This window comes from Giraffa tippelskirchi, chromosome 5 (assembly GCF_054371585.1).
Source record: "Giraffa tippelskirchi isolate mGirTip1 chromosome 5, T2T-mGirTip1v1.2.pri, whole genome shotgun sequence".
In the NCBI taxonomy this organism is placed as follows: domain Eukaryota; kingdom Metazoa; phylum Chordata; class Mammalia; order Artiodactyla; family Giraffidae; genus Giraffa; species Giraffa tippelskirchi.
In genome coordinates, this window is record NC_137279.1 from 188,045,297 (window position 1) to 188,065,572 (window position 20,276).

The window sequence follows — 20,276 nt, forward strand, 5'->3', positions numbered from 1 at the left end:
TAAGGTACATCACTTGCTTGTAATATTCTACCTGGCTTCCTGTTCCAAAATTCTTCCTCTCTTCATGGATGAAGTAATTTGACATTATTCTCATTTGACTCTTTTACCCTAGACTTCTCCTTAATGGCTACATTCCAAACTATATTAAGAACTGTCACACAACAGCATTCTAAAAGTTATCTGAACCACTCTTGAAAATCAGAGGGTAAAGCAGCACTTTCCAAAATATTTCCTTAGTATTTTATCTATACTTCACCCTTTTCCAAAAAGTGTTTGAGACATCTCACTATTATCCATATCATGAAATACATTTCTAAGTAAGAGAAGTAAACAGTGAGAATAATCAGTTAAAGGATAAAAAAGTACGACATAGTCGGTGCACCTGTATTAGTCAGCAAGTGCTGCAGAAGGGCTGGGTAAAGCACAGTGACAGAATCTCAGTGGCAGACACTTATAAACATCTTTCTTGCTCAGCTTGTGAATCAACCAGGGTAGCTCTTACTTCAGACTCTGGTTGCCCTGCTCCATGAGTCTCCCATCCTCCTCCTGGGACCCAGGGTCATTTGGGGCACATTATTCTCCTTGCAATGACCGAAGCACAGGAAGGCAAATGGCCTCTTAAGGCGACGTCTTTTAAGGCATAAGCTCAGAACTGGCAATTCAGTTCAGTTCAGTTCAGTCGCTCAGTCGTGTCCGACTCTTTGCAACCCCATGGACTGCAGCACGCCAGACCTCCCTGTCCATCACCAACTCCTGGGGTCCACCCAAACTCATGTCCATTGAGTCGGTGATGCCATCCAACCATCGCATACTCTGTCGTCCCCTTCTCCTCCTGCCGTCAATCTTTCCCAGCATCAGGGTCTTTTCAAATGAGTCAGCTCTTCCCATCAGGTGGCCAAAATATTGGAGTTTCAGCTTCAACATCAGTCTTTCCAATGAACACTCAGGACTGATCTCCTTTAGGATGCACTGGTTGGATCTCCTTGCAGTCCAAGGGACTCTTGAGAGTCTTCTCCAACCACAGTTCAAAAGCATCAATTCTTTGGCACTCAGCTTTCTTTATAGTCCAATTCTCATATCCATACATAACTACTGGAAAAAACGTAGCCTTGACTATTATCACTTCCAATTTCCAAATCTTACAGTCCTGTATGAGTTCTTCTTAGGAGCACACTCTGAACCAAAACTGCACAAGGAAAGGAATTGTTGGAAATGTCGTTACCAGACTTAGACACATAGGGCAGTGGTGGGCATGTAGTGGGAATGATGCTGCTGCTGCTGGTGGTGATAAACTGACAGTAGATAATCTGGCATGATAAGCAAAGTGTTCAATCCCTGAGCACTTTTCGAGAGACAGGCTAAAAATTTACCTTTGCAGTGTTCAGAAATCCATGCAATGGGAAAAGGATCAACTCCATGATCAAAGAGACCATAAGATCTGCCTTAGGGTGAAGTTGTTCATAATTCATTGTAGAGCAAGCCCTTCCATCTGATGTTTTACATCCTTCATCAGTTTCAAGTCACATCTACACTTTATCTAATAATCCCACTGCCCTCTCTTTCCATGACCCTTATGTCTTATCATCTCCCTGTTATTTTCCATCTCTTTAATCTTTCAGAGAAATTTCTCTGGCTTTACCTTTATTTTATTTTAATCCCTAAAAGGTGTTCTTATTTTGCAATCTTTTCTTTTTCATATCATCTTGTTCTTGGTTTATGAACTCAAAAATTTAAATCCCCTTATTAGTTGGAGTATTGTTCTTAGCTTTTATGGTGTAACCTGAATTATCCTCTTTCTTCTGGAATCTTTTTTTTTTTATTCCTTTGCCCATGCCTTTCTCTGCTGAGGGTCTAGGGCTCCTTACCTGCCCTGTGAACCTTGGTTCTTTGTTTAGATTTGAGAAAAAGGCTGAGTCTCTGGTGTTAGTTTTCTCTGTTGTTGGTCTATATGGTTACTGTATCAATTATTTTAGAAATCAGACTGCCTGATTTTCGCCTGGGTATCTAAAGGTCACCAGTTCTATGGGAAGAGGGTAGGGGTGCTAAGTAAACCTCTCAGAACATCGATAACCTTGTTGCATTCCCCTTAACATACTCCAGAGAATGTCTTTTCATCAGTACATTTCCATCTGACAAGTAGTGTCTGACTCTCCATTAAGTAATCCATACTTCTCTGATGATTTACCTTTGCCAGCTTCATATAGTCAAATTCCTTCTCTAATAATAGGGCTAAATGGACTAAAAATTAACATAGCCTCATAGTACTTTTAATATTTGCAAAAGCCACTCCGCCTTATCATACTTCCATTTCCAAATACATAAGATTTATTCTGATCCCTTTATTCTTCTAAATTAACAAGGAATTATTTTGGCGAGTTTCTCCAAAAATATAATAGAGACTTTATTTGAAATTGTTTTAATCATGTAAACTTTTGAGAAATTCTGTCATCCAAATAGTCTAATCATTCAGGAGATGCTATGTAACATAGTGTTATTGTACATTTCTGTAACATAGTGTTATTGTACATTTCTTGCACACTTACAGAAATGTACAATAACACTATGTTACATAACATGTCCTGAATGAAATGCTTTCTTAGTGGTTATAGAGAATATAAAGACTTGATTTTTACTTGTTACTTTCTTATTTAACCACTGCGTTGTATCAACAATCTACATATTATTTTGATTCGTAATCTGTGAGTGTTTATATATGATCATATTGGCTGGAAATAATTATGTTTTCATCTTCTTCATATCAAGTATATATTCTTTATTTCTACCCTATCCAGAGACTCCAAAATAACATTGTAATGTTAATAAAAAGGTGATAATAGAGGTTCTCATTTCTCATTTTGTTTTGCTGTGATTTCTCCAGTTATTCTTTGATTAGGCTTTACAGAGATGTTTATTATCTCTGCAAATAGATCACTTTTTATTTTACTTATTAATCCTACCCCCTTTCTAATTCATTAATTTCCACTTTTATCCAATTCATGTTCCAATTCCCTGCCATGAATGACTGCTGCTGCTGCTGCTGCTGCTAAGTCACTTCAGTCGTGTCCGACTCTGTGCGACCCCACAGACGGCAGCCCATCAGGCTCCGCCATCCCTGGGATTCTTGAGGCAAGAATACTGGAGTGGGTTGCCATTTCCTTCTCCAGTGCATGAAAGTGAAAAATTGAAAGTGAGGTCGCTCAGTCGTGTCCGATCTTAGCGACCCCATGAACTGCAGCCTACCAGGCTCCTCCATCCATGGGATATTCCAGGCAAGAGTACTGGAGTGGGGTGCCATTGCCTTCTCCGCATGAATGACTACTTACGTATTTATTTTCTTTTTGACTTGGTAATGAAGAGTTTCGTTTTAAAAATCAACCTTTTCTGATATGTCTGACAGCCTTAGTTGTGTTCTCATTTTTATGATTTTCTAAAGAATCTGAAATGATATTTGATGGATACTCATTACTTGTGAGTGCTTTTATTTGTAATAGCTAAGTAATTATACTTTCCAAGTATTATAGAAAAAAGTATAATTACTTAGATATTACAAAATTGATGCTTTCAAACTGTGATGCTGGAGAAGACTCTTGAGAGTCCCTTGGACAGTAAGGCGATCAAACTAAATGCTAAAGGAGATCAAAGCCAAATATTCATTGGAAGGACTGACGCTAAAGCTGAAACTCAAACACTTTGGCCACCTGATGAGAAGAGCCAACTCACTGGGAAAGACCCTGATGCTGGGAAAGATTGAAGGCAAGAGGAGAAGGGGGTGACCAAGGATGAAATGGTTGGATGGCATCACCGACTCAATGGATGTAAATTTGAACAAACTCAGGGAGACAGTGAAGGACAGGGAAATCTGACATGGTGTATGCATGTCATGGGGTTGCAAAGAGTCAGACATGACTTTGCGACTTAACAACAAGTATTATAAATTTTGAATTTTAGAAGATGATCAGCAAATAATTTTTGCTTTGGGTGTTTATAAAGCCAAATGCATGGCAGCTTTGGAAATGTTCCATGGAAAACTTGAAGGTAAATAGTCCTAGTGCTGTGAATTTGATCTTTATATTTAAGTCCTACTATTCCAGATGGCACTAGTGGTAAAGAATCCGCTGGTCAATGCAGGAGATGCAAGAGACAAGAGGTTTGATCCCTGGACCTGGAATATCCCCTGGAGTAGAAAATGGCACTCCACTCCAGTATTCTTGCCTGGAAAATTCCATGGGCAGGGCAGCCTGGTGGGCCACAGTCCATGGGGTCTCAAAGAGTCAGACAAGACTGAGTGACTGAGCATCCATTATCATTGTGATAGGCTGAGTGATGGTCTTGAAGACAGATAGGTTCTTTATATGACAAAAGAGATTTTGCCAGTGTGATTAAGAATCTTGAGATGGGGAGATTATCCTGAAGTATCTAGGTATGCCTTAAATGCAATCACAGTTTTGTTATAAGAGGAGGCAGGAAGAGAACCAAGACAGAAGAGGGAGGCAATGTGCTAACTGAAGCACGATGCTGTGATGCTGGCTTTGAGGCTGGAGGAAGGGGCCACAAGCCAGCGGAAGCAGCTTCAGAACTGGAAGAGGTAAGGAAACAGATGGTTCTCCTGGAGAAGTGCGGTTCTCCTGCCACCTTGCTGCAGCAGTAAACTGATCCCAGACTCTGGCCGCCAGAACCATGAGAGAGTAAATGTGTGCCCTTTTACAACACCAAGTTTGTGGGAATTTCTTAACAGCAGCCATGGGCAATTAATGCAATCAAATAACTAATTTCCTTTTCATTGATCTATCATAGAGTGATGGTTATCAATCATTCTCCCCAAGAACTCTATTTTGATGATTTCCTCTTGACTTCTGAAGTATTAATTTACAAATGTCAATAGTGTTTATCAGTGCATGACAGCTAATGACTATTTTCAGAATCATTACTTTTCACAATCTAACATGACTCATATTGCAATTCTAAGGTTTCTTGAGTATGGGTGCTAATTCGCTTCAGTTGTGTCCAACTCTTTGTGACCCCATGGACTGTAGCCCGCGAGGCTCTTCTGTCCATGAGATTCTCCAGGCAAGAATACTGGAGTGGGTTGCCATGTCCTCCTCCAGAGGATCTTCCTGACCCAGGGATCAAACTTGCATCTCTTGTATCTCCTGCATTGGCAGGTGAGTTCTTTACCACTAACCCCAGCTGGGAAGCCCAAGGCTTCTTGATTGATGTCTATATTTAAAAAAAACTTTAATTGAAGTATAGTTGACTTATAGTATCATAGTAGTTTCAAGTATAGAACACAGTGATTCAATATTTTTATATGTTGTTAATGATCACTACTATGTCTAATTACCACCTGTCACTATACAGCTATTATATTATCGGCTATATTCTCTATGCTATACATTATATCCCTGTGACTTATTTTTTAACTTAATCTCCCTCACCTATTTCATTCCTTTCCCCACAGCCCTCCCATCTGGCAACCACTTGCTTGTTCTCTGTGTCTATGAGTCTGTTTCTGTTTTGTTATGTTTGCTCATGTGTTCCTTTTTTTTAGATTCCAAATACAAGTGAGGTCATACAGTATTTGTCTTTGTTGGTCTGACTCATTTAACTTAGCATAATACCCTCTAGATCCCTCTGTGTTGTCAAAAATGGCAAGATATCTTTCTTTTTTTATAACTGCATAGTATTCTATTGTGCTTGTGTGGTGAATGTATTTATATATATATATATACCACATCTTCTGTATCCATTCATCTATTGATGAGACAGGTTGCTGCTCTATCTTGGCTACTGTAAGCAATGCCACAATGGATATAGGTATGAATATGTCTCTTCCGATTAGTGTTTTTATTTTCTGGATGTTGAAATTGTCATCCTTCCTTTCTGCTATACGAGCTGGCCTCACCCTGCCTTTGCCTTGTCCTTTATGTATGTGGCTTCCCTGGTGGCTCAGATGGTAAAGAATCTGCCTGCAGTGCAGGAGACCTGGTTCAATCCCTGGATCAGAAAGATGTCTTACAGATGGGAATGGCTACCCACTCCAGTATTCTTCCCTGGAGAATTCCATGGACGGAGGAGCCTGATGGGCTACAGTCCATGGGGTTGCAAACAGTTGAATACGACTGAGTGACTCTCACTTTTTATACATGTATGTATTGGCTGCTCCATAGGGCAGGCGGAGTCTTAGTTTCATGACCAGGAATCAAATCCATGTACCCTGCAATGGAAACATTGTCTTAACCACTGGACCACCAGGGAAGTCCCTGTCCTTTATTTTAAATTGCAAAAGCACTCTCCTTCATGTCTATCTCTTACATCATGTGATCGAATTTTGCTTCCTGTCACAAGAGTGTTTTTCTTTGATGTAGTAGAGTTAAAACTTTCAGCATTTATTACCATAATGAAAATGTCTAACCCTATGTCTCCTACCTTGCTTTGTTATGAATTCTGCTTTATCACAGCTCCTTTTTCATTTTGTTATGTATACTCTGGGTTTTTTATTATTATTATTATTATTATACCAGTAGATACTTCTAATTTTTTTTTCAAATATTTATTTAAATGTTTAATCCCCTAATTATCTAGTCAAGAATGAAGCAATTACCTTCTTCTCTCCCTCTTACATAAGACAAAATTTATTACCCTTGATCTTTTCCTATGCTCTCAATTATTTCCCAGCCTCTGTTAAATTAATTCTGCATTATCAACCTAGACTGATATCATATTACCATTGCTAATTTTAGTCATTCAAATTAAAAACTGTTTGGATATTTTTCTCTTTTGTGGACATCTTTAATAACTCATTTTTCATTCAACAAATATCTGCTGAGGACCTCGTAAGTGCCAGGCACTGAGTGAAGAGCGTGATAAATTGTGGTCAGGATCCACACAGGATCCGCGGGTCTTCGGGGGCCGCAGTGCTGGGCGGCCCCTGCGTTCAGTGACTTGCAGCTCTCACCCCGCCCTGTATTCCAGTCACTGGAACCGCCATGCTCTCTGGCCTCACAGGCTTGAGCCTGCTCTTCACTGGGATCTCTGTTCATTCTTCCAGCTCTTCTTCAGTCTAAACCCTCCTCATCCACAGGTTCAAGTCAGCCTTCAACTTTCTCCAAGAAGAGCTGTCCGGTGACCCTGGGCCAGGCCTCCCACTTGGGTCTTACGTGTCCCTCGCCGAGACACCACGCCGCCATGTCATCAGGCCGCCACGGCACGCATCCTGCTGTGAGGTGTTTGCCTGTTTGTCTCCTCTGTCCGTCTGGGCTATGGGCACTATAGGGGCATAAACCACTTAGGTTTTATTCAACATTTTACATATTATTGCAATACCTGAAATCTTGTAGCCATTCATTGCATGTTAATTAACAGAGAAAATGAAGTGTGTTTAAAAAATGTGTTAAGCAACCTAAATGTCCATCAACAGATGAATGGATAAAAATGTGGTACATGCATACAACAGAATATTACCCTGTCATAAAAAGAATGAAATAATGCCATTTGCGGCAACATAGATGGATTTAGAGATTATCATATTAAGTGAAATAAGTCAGATAAAGACAAACACCATATGATATCACTTTTATGTGGAATCTTGAAGAAAAAATATATATAAACGAACTTACTTGCAAAACATAAAGAAACTCACAGATACAGAAAACAAACATGATTACTGAAGGGGGATGTAGGAGGAGGGATAAATTAGGAGGTTGGGATTAACATATACACACTACTATGTGTAAAACAGATAGCCAACAGGAACTTACTACATAGCACAGGAAACTATACTCAATATTATGTAATAACTTATAAGGGAAAAGAATCTGAAAAAGAATAAATATATGTACATTCATATATATATATATGCACATTCATATATATATATGCACATTCATGTATATGTATAATTGAGTCACTGGGCTATATACTTGAAACAAATGATACTGTTAGCCAAATATAGTTCAATACAAAATTAAAACTAGTAAAAATAAAAAAAAATCATTGTTGACAATGACCATTTTTATGTTGCCTGGAATACACCTTTAACTAATTATTTCAGGAAGAGAGTGTGAGCAGTAGTTTTGATACCCACTAATGGACTACAAGGAGATCTAATCAGTCCATTGTAATGGAAATCAGACCTGAATATTCATTGGAAGAGCTGATGCTGAAGCTGAAGCTCCAATACTTTGGCCACCTGATGGGAAGAGCTGACTCGTTTGAAAAGGCTCTGATGCTGGGAAAGATCGAAGGCAGGAGGAGAAGGGGACGACAGAGGATGAGATGGTTGGATGGCATCACCAACTCGAGGGACATGAGTTTGGGCAAGCTCTGGGAGTTGGTGATGGACGGGGAGGCCTGGCGTGCTGCTGTCCATGGGGTCTCAAAGAGTCGGACACGACTGAGCGACTGAACTGAACGGACTGATAACTAAAGATGGCCTTGCATTGTAAGAACCTGACTGGCTACAAAATTCTTTGCTCTTAGATGTTTATCACATGGTGGTAGTTTAGTCACTAAGTTGTGTCTGAATCTTGCAACTCTATGGACTGTAACCTGCCAGGCTCCTATGTCCATGGGCTTCTCCAGTCAAGAATACTGCAGTGGGTTGCCATTTCCTTCTCCAGGGGATCTTCCAGACCTGGGGACTGAACCTGTGTCTCCTGCATTGCAGGCTGATTCTTTACTGACTGAGCCACCAGGGAAGCTGTGTTTATCACTTCAGTTCAGTTCAGTTCAGTCACTCAGTCATGTCTGACTCCTTGCGACCCCATGGACTGCAGCATGCCAGGCTTCCCTGTCCATTACCAACTCCCAGAGCTTACTCAAATTGATGTCCATTGAGTTGGTGATGCCATCCAACCATCTCATCCTCTGTCGGCCCCTTCTCCTCCCACCTTCAATCCTTCGCAGTATCAGGGTCTTTTCCAATGAGTCAGTTCTTCGAATCAGGTGGCCAAACTATTGGAGTTTCAGCTTCAGCATTAGTCCTTCCAATGAACATTCAGGACTGATTTCCTTTAGGATGGACTGCTTGGATCTCCTTGCAGCCCAAGGGACTCTCAAGGGTCTTCTCCAACACCACAGTTCAAAAGCATCGGTTCTTCGGTGCTCAGCTTTCTTTATAGTCCAGCTCTCACATCCATACATGACTACTGGAAAACCCATAGCTTTGACTAGGTGGACATTTGTTGGCAAAGTAATGTCTGCTTTTTAACATGCTGTCTAGGTTGGTCATAACTTTTCTTCCAAGGAGCAAGCGTCTTTTAATTTTATGGCTGCAGTCACCATCTGCAGTGATTTTGGAGCCCCCAAAAATCCATTGTTTCCCCATCTATTTGCCATGAAGTGATGGGACCGGATGCCATGATCTTAGTTTTCTGAATGTTGAGCTTTAAGCCAACTTTTTCCACTCTCCTCTTTCACTTTCATCACAAGACTCTTTAGTTCTTCTTCACTTTCTGCCATAAGGGTGGTGTCATCTGCATATCTGAGGTTACTGATATTTCTCCCGGCAATCTTGATTCCAGCTTGTGCTTCATCCAGTCCAGCGTTTTTCATGATGTACTCTGGTGTTTATCACTTACACGTGCAAAAATTTTGGAGCCTTATCTCTTCGTATTGCAGAGGAAACATCTGATGCCAGATTAATTTTTTCAACTTTTACATTATCTTCACCTCTTCTCTCTGTTGTCTAAATAAAAATATATTTTAATCTTTTTCCTTAAAAAAAGAAAAAACTCAGTATGTCTATTGTTGTAATGCTTTCATTAATTTTGACCGATACGTGATGGACTCTTCCTCACTGGGTTAATCTTTGTTCCACCCAGAGAAGTTTTCATATGTTACAACCTCCCCAGAATTGTCCATGTCTCTGTCCATGTCTCTTCGGGCACAGCCAAAGAGACCACAACCTGTCAATCTGTACTCCTCTGGCCATGTCCAAGACTGAAAGTTGAAAAAAAAAAATAGAGACATCACCAAGGTATATGGGAGTGGCAACACCACCAATCGCCTCAAAAATTAGCTCTCCTAGAGTGAGGGGATATCTGAGTCATATTCTGTAGTGTTCAGTTCAGTCACTCAGTCGTGTCCGACTCTTTGCGATCCCATGGACTGCAGCACGTCTGTCCTTCACCAACTCCTGGAGCTTGCTCAAACTCATGTCCATCGAGTCGGTGATGCCATCCAACCATCTCATCTTCTGTTGTCCTCTTCTCCTCCTGCCTTCAGTCTTTCCCAGCATCAGGGTGTTTTCCAGTGAGTCAGCTCTTCACATCAGGTGGCCAAAGTATTGGAGCTTCAGCTTCAGCATCAGTCCTTCCAATGAATATTCAGGACTGATTTCCTTCAGGGTGGACTGGTTGGATCTCCTTGCAGTCCAACGGACTTTCAAGAGTCTTCTTCAACACTACAGTTCAAACACATCAATTCTTCAGTTCTCAGCTTTCTTTATGGTCCAACTCTCACATCCATACATTTCTGTAGTGTGGACTCAAGCAAAGAGAACCAAGAGGTCCAAGTCTTCCTGTCTTCTCCAGGACCCAGCTGGCTGTTCTCATAAAGAAGGTGGACCAGGTATAGTTCTTCACATTCTCTCTCATTCAAACCCAATTCTGTAAAATTGACAAACAGTCATGCCAAACTCCAGGTCCAATGGGGGCTCTCATTTCCAGAGTTTAAGTTGTGTTTATTTTCAAGATATCTTCATGGGAAGTGGAAAAGAACTTCTTAGGCCTGATCAGGTAGCTCTGACTGACCAATGAAATCTGTGTCCTTATTTATTTATTTTTAATTAGAGGGTAATTGCTTTACCACGTTGTGTTAGTGTGTGCTGGACAACAATGTGAATCAGCTATAAGTATGTGTATGTCCCCTCCCTCTTTAGCCTCTCTCCTATCCCCCACCCCCGTTCCAGCACTCATGGTCATCACGGAGCACTGAGCTGAGCTCCCTGTGCTTTGCAGCAGGTTCCCATTGGCTATCTATTTTACACGTGATTGTGCGTCTATGTCAATGCTACTGTCTCAGTTTCTCCCACCCTCTTCTTCCTCTGCTGTGTCCACAAGTCCCTTCTCTACATTTACATCTCTATTCCTGTTCCACAAACATTAGGTTCATCAGTACCATCTGGGCTTCCCTGGTGGCTCAGATGGTAAAGAGTCTGCCTGGAATGTGGGAGACCCAGGTTCGATCCTTGGGTCAGGAAGATCCCCTGGAGGAGGAAATGGCAACCGGCTTCAGTATCCTTGCCTGGAGAATTCCATGGACAGAGGAGCCTAGAAGGCCACTGTCCATGGGGTCGCAAAGAGTCAGACATGACTGAGGGACTAACACTTTCAGTACCATTTTTCTAGATTCCGTATATATGAGTTAATATACCATATTTGTTTTTTTTTCTTTCTGACTTACTTTACTCTGTAGACAGAATCTATGTGCATTCACATCACTGCAAATGACCAATTTTGTTCCTTTTTATGGCTGAGTAATATTCCGTTTTGTATATGTACCACACCTTTACCCATTCATCCGTCGATGCTCTGTGTCCTTGCTTATAGGGAAAGAAGAGGAAGCTGGAGAGAGTCCATCAAAGTGTTTGGCTGTGGCAGCACCAGAGTGGGACTTGACCCCCCCCCTCGACTTAGCCCAGTACTGCCATGGAGAAACTCACACGTGTCCTTCTGCCACCTTGTGCCCCCTCCACCGTGGTCTCCCTGCCTGTTTGCATTGGTGTTTCTCTTGGTCCATCTTTCTTATCTCATGGCTTCAGTGGTCCAGAGTTAGGAGAGATCTCATACCAGATGTGGTTAGTGTTTGCTCTCTGGGACTGAACTCACACACTAGGACCCTGGCAGGCCCCGAGGGCACGAGCAGGCGTGCTGAGGACCCTGGCAGACCTGAGGGCATGAGCAGGCCGCTGTGTCACTGCTCCCTCTGGGCAGAACGTGGCAGGAGGAAAGCCCCTAGGTCACAGGGGCCAAGTGAACAAGGGCATCACGGGACCAGTCAAGCCTCCTTTAGGCTCAATGCTCTTTCCAGATGATCAGAGGGCCTAGGGGCTGGGGCTGACCCCGGGCAGGATCCGTGACAGCCTCGGGTGGGTTGAAGGGAAAGTGAAGCATTCACAGCACTGTCCACAGGAAAAGGGGTGTGACCTGTCCCCTGGCCGCAGTGCGAGGCGTAACCACCCTGTGGATGCTGGATGCTCCCGTGTGTCCACAGATCACAAATCACAGGACCCCCATGGGTTGTTGTCAGGAAAAAGTGAAGACACGACCACGACCCCCACTTAGGAGTCTCTGGGTCGATAGGAAAGGTTAACCTGCATCCATGCATGCATGCATTGGAGAAGAAAATGGCAACCCACTCCAGTATTCTTGCCTGGAAAATCCCAGGGATGCAGGATCCTGGTGGGCTGCCGTCTATAGGATCGCGCACAGAGTCGGACACGACTGAAGCGACTTAGCAGCAGTAGCAGCAGCAGCAGCAACCTGTATCCCCCGCATCTTGGCATCCAGGTGGCAGGAGGGCATCACCTCTCCATGCCCATCTGCACTACAAAGCCAGTGCACAGCCTTACAGCCATGCCAAGCAACTTGGCCATTCGTCATGGCGCAGACTCTGGCAGGTAATCAGCCCGTCTCAGTTCCTGCTTCTGGGCAGTCCAAATGATACATCACAGGATTACCGGAGGGTTAAGTCAGACAGCCACATAAGGCTCCTGACACAGGAAGGGCTCCTGAACAGGGAGCGGCTCCTGGTCCCTCCCTAGGCCACCCAGGCCGAGCCCCCACCGACCCCAGAACACAACAAAGGCCTGAATGACTTGCAGGAGATCAAAGAGGTCAGCCGCTGCTAAGCTTCCATCTCTAAACCTTTTGAACAGGAAACCTGGGCCGAGAGGACATTTGAATTGTCTCACTGCGAGAAACAATATTTGCTCGAGGTTAGCTCCTGCGTTATGAATTTTTAACCTCACATAAATCAAACTGTAGAAATGGACAAAGGCTGAATTTCCTGTGCCAGGACCAAAATAGAAGCCGCCTCTGTCTCTTAAACAATTCTGATTATGTTTCCGTAACCAAATCCTGCTGAGATGAATAGCTGGAATATTTATATTTAGGTCTTAAAATTTAAGGTAAAATAAAGGGGAATGGTCTATCTGCTCAGCACCGAAGTCAAGCAATCACTTCCACTTGCAGAGACAATGCAATGACCAGGCTGTGCAAAGGGCAGTCTGCACTGGGAGCCAGGGTTTTACTTCTCCATGGTCGTTGCTTTTCCCTAAAGCTGTTGACACGAGGTCCCCACCACTGAATGACTGATAGCAAGCCCTCCCCCCCACCAAGGGACTCAGTCCTTAGCAAGGTTTAAAGTGGACCCCTTTGTGAAAGCTTCAAACTGAGAAATACAGGCAGTTTGAAAGATCCATGAGACAGAATCTTTTAACTGCAGAGGACAAGATTGTAACAAAATAATGTTTTCATTAAGCTGACAAGTGTATCTTTAGCAACTCTTATGAGTTACAAATTTAGGAGAATCTAAAAACAACAAATATAAAAACAATCAAGAGATTTTTCTTCTTTCAATCTGGTGGAAAACAAGAAATGAAAGCCCCTGATTTCCCAGAAGGCAGAAAGAAGCATGAGTTTAAGAGCATTACCAGCAAATGGTACCGACTTCTAGAAGCAGGAAAGACGTCACCATGAGAGGTGGAGTTGGAGCTGACCTTTAGAGGACAATAAAGATTTTCATAGGAAAACTGGAGCTGCAGAGGCCAAAGACATTGTGGCTAGGCTGGTGCGAAACTGGCCAGAGGGTGTGAGGTGCAAGTCCGTGATAAGAGGCTGGAAAAACAGATGGGAGGCCAGGACGGAAGCAGCTTGGGTTCCAGGCTCAAGTTAGAGCCTCATAGGAGACTGGAGGCTTTCAAAGGCATTTAAGGAGAGGGTTGATATGATGTCAGCAGTGTGAAGATTAATTCATTCGTTCCTTTACTTAACAAATAATGACCGAGATCCTCAATGAGGGATAAAGTGGTGGAAACAAAACTCCCAGCAGCCTGGCCTCCTGGACCTGATAGTCTCCTGGGTGACGAGCATTAACAAGTAAACGAGTAAGTTCATGTATAACTAGAAGCAGAAGCGATCCCTGGGTGAGAAGGTTCAGGCTAGAGTCCAAGGATGGCAGGGGGCCTGATTTATCCTAGCGGGGGCGGGGAGGGGAGCCAGAGCTGAGCTTGGGGCGGGGGTAGCTGAGCAGAGCACGGGACTCATTCCTGGCCTTTCCCCTCCCCTGATGGTCTCTAATCTTCCTCCAGGACCTCTGAGTAGCCAAAGCTGCCCAGAAACCAGAAGGCAGGTGACCCTGGGCAGGAGGTCCCTGTGACCCCAAGCACCGTGGAATCTTTGAGCCCCGGCAGATGATGCACCGTAAGGAACCATGAGCTTGCAGGGGACTGAGCTGAGGAGGTGAGAAGCGGAGACCAGGATGGCCCTGGGGAGATGGAGGAGGTGAGGGCTGGGGGGGGGGGTCATGAGGCCGGTGGGGGTGGGGGTGGGGACTTGGACTCTGCCCTCCTGATCCTCACACTCAGAACAAATCTCACTTAGAACAAAGTGGAGGCTGAGATTCGCTGTGAGGACTCCCTGCCAGCCACAGGGACACGCTGGTGAGGACAGCTGAAAAGGGGGGCAGGCCAGCACTTGCAACTCACCTACCCCTGCCCAAGAAACTGAAGCCAGAGCGCAAGGGTCACACACACACACACACACACACACACAGCAGGGGTACACACACACACACCTACCCCCCGCCAAAGAAACTGAAGCCAGAGCGCAAGGTTCACACACACATACACACACACACACACACACACACACACCCCGCCCAAGAAACTGAAGCCAGAGCGCAAGGTTCACACACACACACACACACACACACACAAAGGGGCAGGGGCAGCCTGGAATCAGGTTCAGAAGGTAACAAAATCCAAGTCGCTATACTTCACCGATTAAGGCCGGAAGGGAGGGGCTCTGGGTAAGTCCCCAGTAGAAGGATTCCTCCAGACGCCCCCTCCCGCCCCCATCACCAGCAGAAACCAAGTCCGGCTTCCCCTGCACTGATTGCCTTGACATCCCTGTCCCCTGAATTGCCCCCGCCTTCAGCCAGGTGTGACTCCCATGTGCAAATACCTACACGCACCCACACACTCTCAAATACACACCCACACATACCAGAGAACACTCCCACGCTCTTGCTCCTGCACCCTCTTACACGCTTGCACAGACACCCGTACACTTGCTCACACACTCAACAGACACTCCCATCCTCCATCCACCCACAGTCGACTGTCCCCGGCAGAGCCCTGCGGGTGGACACGCCCCTCTTTCAGGGCTCTGCACTGACCCCCTGGCCCCCTGACCTGCCCAAGGCGTCCTGGGAGGCCCACGTCCCTCTTCCGGGAGACCTTGTCACAGTGGCAGTTTCAACTTTGTTCCCTGGGTCTGGGCCATAGGATTAATTTCCGACCTGCCCTTGAGCAGAAGGCGGGCCGCGGAAGGGCCACCCTGACACTGCCTCCGCTGCCCTGCGCGTTTCAGGCCAGTCGCCCCGCTTGGTGTGGGCACGTGGTGCTTGATCAACGGGGGATGGGTCGGTGGATGGATGAAGCCGAGCAGGCTGGGATGGGGGAAAGGCCAGAGGGGAAGAGAGGCGGACACGTGAACAACCCGAGCAGTGGGCGGAGGCCGCGGGCTGTGTGTGAAGGGGAGACACATGTGCTATCTGCATATCTGGAGATCGCAGGTCCTCTGGGTGGATGGGTGGGTGAGTGTCTGGGGCAGCCACCTCCTTGAGGCTGCTTGTGGGTGGGCACCTGCCCTGGAGGAGGGCAAGTTGGCCCACCTGGGAAGGAGGGAGAAAGTGAAAGTGAAGTCGCTCGGTCTTGTCGGACTCTTTGCTACCCCATGGACTGTAGCCCACCAGGCTCCTTGGTCCATGGGACTTTCCAGGCATGAATACTGAAGTGGGTTGCCATTTCCTTCCCAGGGGATCTTCCTGACTCAGGGATCGAACCTGGGTCTCCCGCATTGTAGGCAGACGTTTTACCGTCTGAGCTACCAGGGAAGTGCCCTGGTACCAGGGAAGTACCAGGGAGGGAGGGAGAGCTGGGAGAAGAGCTGGAGGGGGAAGGGAGCTCCTCTCTGCTTTCCCTCCAGGGTCTGCGCCTCTGCCAGGTAAGTCCCCTGCACTCACTAGTGAAGGCCTGACTGACGGTCTCTTGACAGTGGGAGGAGAGACAGAGGAACTGAGTCTCACTGGGAACTGCTGATCAGGAGTCTGGCTTGCAACAGCCAGGGTGGACCTTCAAATTAGACAGACAATGATGCTGTTTCACCGCATCTAGTGGAAATCAGTACAGGTGTTTCCTGGCAAATCTGGTAAGCCTATCTCTAAAATAAATTTGATTTAAAAGGAAAGTAGGCAACAGGAGAATGTAGATTATTTTTTTCACTTTCTTGTTATTGTGCCAATGCTTCATTGTTTTTACCCTAGATTCTCTAGCTTCTTTTGATCTTACAAGTGATTGAGGACGATAGACCGTCATCATCTAGCTGAAAGATGGCATCTTCTACTCCAGTGGTCCTCAATCTTCCCAGTGCGTTGGAAGCACCCTGTGGGAATTTTATAAAGCTGCAGGTGCCCAGCTTCGTTCCTGGAGATTCAGGATCAGTTCATCAGCGCTGGGGCGGCTGTAATTTTCAAAAGCTCCCAGGTGCTCCTAATGTGCATCCAGGGTAGAGAGCAGCCACTAACTGGTGTCTGCTGCTGCTGCTATGTCTTGTCAGTCATGTCCGACTCTGTGCGACCCCATAGACGGCAGCCCACCAGGCTCTCCCATCCCTGGGATTCTCCAGGCAAGAACAGTGGCATGGGTTGCCATTTCCTTCTCCAACTGGTGTCTAAGCTGATGTCATTTCACCCAAAGCCTCAGTGGCTGTCCAGGTGCCCAAACATTTCTACTGAGAGCAAGCGTCTAGAAAAGACACAGCCAAAATCCTCAATGCAGTCAGGAGGGCACACCAGGGATTTTGAGCTCATCAGTAGTTTAAGTTCAGTCATTTTAGAATGATTTATTTTTACAAATCAAACATAACAATTTTTAAGGTGGATGACATGGTAGCAGAGGGATTTAGTTTGATAATAGAGAGCAGAGAAATAAGGACAGAAACTCTGATTAGGAGTGTGTCCATGTTTACGTTAATCGTTCGCAACTGTTTCTCTAGAATTTCCATTAACTCAAGTTGTTTTCTTATTCAAATCCAGTGAGATCCAAAAGCAAAGATTTCTTTGAAATATGGACTGATGCTGAGGACACCATGGCCTCTTTTCCCTTGTCAAGTATTAGGTCTTCACTACTTTGATGTAGGAGAAGGCAATGGTACCCCACTCCAGTACTCTTGCCTGGAGAATCCCAGGGATGGTGGAGCCTGGTCGGCTGCCGTCTATGGGGTCGCACAGAGTCGGACACGACTGAAGCGACTTAGCAGCAGCAGCAGCACTTTGATGTAAGCTGTAGACACAGGCTTCATAAATATAATCACGTGATTTTTATTCATATTCAAGAAAGATTGAGCTTCCTTTTGAGAGAACATGCCACTGAAGAATCCAGTTTCTGCAGAGGGAAAAAAGGGGGAGTGCTTTTCTTCATCTCGAATTGCTTTGGCCACGATTAGATTTCAGCGTGAAAAACTGGGGCAGCTTGTTCAGTGTGAGGTGGGAGGGAGAGGGGCAGAGCTGCTGGGAACTGAGTCATCACAAGATCATCAAACCGCCTCAGTCCCGCTCCCAGGTGTGACAAGGGGCGGGTGGAGCAGGTGACACCCAGATACTGACCACCCACCCGAAGCTCCACCCGAGGTCTCAGCACCCCTATGCCTGTGAACAAGATGGAGCTGTGCACCTGGGTACATGCCCTGTGCCCGCATCTCACCTGTGTTATCGTCTTCCACGGCAATGCAGGTGACACCGTTCCCGGTAAACTAGAGTTATTTCCACCATGGCTCACCTTGCCTCTTGCTCTCCTTTTTAGGAACTTAATATCCACAAGTGCCCACTGATGCAAGTGGCGAGTAAACATATTTATTTGAACAGCTTTCATTGCCTCTCCACCAGAGTGCATACCTCTCGGGGTGGTGCTGGGATTGTCTAATCCACATGTGTATCCTCCAAACCTAACATGGCACTTGACACATGAGAGTTTTCATCAATCACATGAATCCATTTGCATTCAAATATCCATGTTTGGGGGCTCCCCTACTGGCTCAGTGATAAAGAATCCACCTGCAATGCAGGAGACTCGAGTTCGATCCCTGGGTCAGGAAGATCCCCTGGAGAAGGGAACGGCTCCCTACTCCAGCATTCTTGCCTGGGAAATCCCAGGAACAGAGGAGCCTGAGGGCTACAGTCCACAGAGTTACAAAAGAGTCAGACACGACTTAGCAACTTAACAACAACAAATCTATGTTTGCACAAAAATCTCTGTATTTCTTTAAGGGAAGTGTGACTGGACACACCAGCACACAGTCCATTTGCATTCTGTCTTCATGGTCTCTATTTATAAGAAACTGCTTAGGACTCACTCAAAATCCCCATTTTTGTTGTCTGATTTAAACAGAAATCTCAAAAAGAAAAGAAAAAAATTGTCCAAGTGAGAACTAGTTGTTTTTCACTCTCTGGATTTTTTTTTTTTTTTTTTTTTGCTCCTAACAAAACCTCTCAAGAAATTCAGTCTTCTAGCAGAATTAATGATTTCGTTTACTGTGTTCATCCCAGATGGGTTTGCTTTTCCTCCCCCACCACCCTACCATAGATCTGTTTCTAACGTGTTTGATACATCATACAATTTTGAATGGTCAGAAGTGCTTTTTCCTACAGTAAAGAAACAAAGCACCCATAACTATTCTTGTGTATCATTAAACATCATATTTCCTCCAATGGCATAGCAGTAGCCTACATTCAACATGAGGGCGTGTGGAGGGCAGGATGTCAGTGTCATAATCCTTAGGAATATGTCACCTCACAGGGCAGAAGGGACTCTGCAGATGGGAGGAAGTTAAGGGTCTTACGAGGGGGGATTATACAGGTGGTCCCAGTGTCATCACAAGGGTCCTTAGAGGGAGGCAGGAGAGTCCAAGAACGCGATGTGAGGACAGAAGCAGAGGTGACAGAGACGAAGAGAGGGAGATTTAAGGATGCTTCACTACTGGCCCTGACCGTGGATGGACGAAGGGTCCATGAGCCCAGGAGTGCAGGGGCCTTAGAAGGTGGAAAAGGCAAGGAAATGAATTCTCCCCTAGATCCTCAAGAAAGAGTGCAGCCCACCGTTTTAAATTTCTCACCTGCAGAAAAGAGTGGAGGTCAACTGCCACCTAGGAGGACACCACCTCCCTCGCCAAATGTGTTAGCCACTCAGTCATGTCCGACTCTTTGTGACCCCTTGGACTGTAGCCCGCCAGGCTCCTCTATCCACGGAATTCTCCAGGCAAGGATACTGGAGTGGGTTACCATTCCCTTCTCCAGGGGATCTTCCTGACCCAGGGATGGAACCCAGGTTTCCTGCATTGCAGGCAGATTCTTTATCATCTGAGCCACCCAGGAGGATACCACCTCCCTGGCCAAGGAGCCCCTAAAATACCCCCAAACGCTCCAGGGACCAACTGGAGTTGTGTTCTTCTCAGCCTACACTCAGCCATGGACCTCTTCCATACCCAGTGAGGACAGATAAAAATGTCCTCTCCCCAATTCTTTTACACTTTATCATCTGTCTTTAGGAAAATAACCCATACATTTTCACCTGCACTGCCCCCTCCCAAAGTTCCCTCCCCGTGAGCCTTGCCAATTACTCAGGCAAATAGAATGGGGCAGGGATGGAGTGGCTGGCGGGTCCTCACCAGCCTCATGGTCAATGTCAGTGTAAGCTCAGAATCAAGCTGGACACGTGTGTGTTACATAATTGTAGTTTTGTGACAAGCGCAATTTTATGTCATTTGCTGCTTTCTGCCATTTTATTATGAATATTCCTCTGTTTTAAATTTTTGGAACGTTTTTGAATCTTTGCACAGATTCCAGTGTGTTGATTAAGTTGTAATTGGTCTCTTCTCACTGGGCATCTGGGTCCTTTGCATGTTGTTTTCATTTTACATAATCCTGCCGGGAATGACTTTCCATGTCAATGGTGGTTATTTGCCTTGGGGTGAAATCAATGGGTCAGAGGGCAGTGA

General features: G+C 45.2%; 1 long non-coding RNA gene across 2 annotated transcripts in view; it reads left to right on the plus strand.

The window, feature by feature from the left end:
• LOC145507451 (uncharacterized) overlaps nucleotides 1–20,276 on the plus strand; it is a 79,291-nt gene that overhangs the window by 14,313 nt on the left and 44,702 nt on the right. For both annotated transcript variants that reach the window (XR_014054872.1, XR_014054873.1), the window contains exons 3-4: nucleotides 14,312–14,462; nucleotides 16,281–16,433. This is a non-coding gene — a long non-coding RNA (uncharacterized LOC145507451). The remainder of the gene's footprint in view (nucleotides 1–14,311; nucleotides 14,463–16,280; nucleotides 16,434–20,276) is intronic.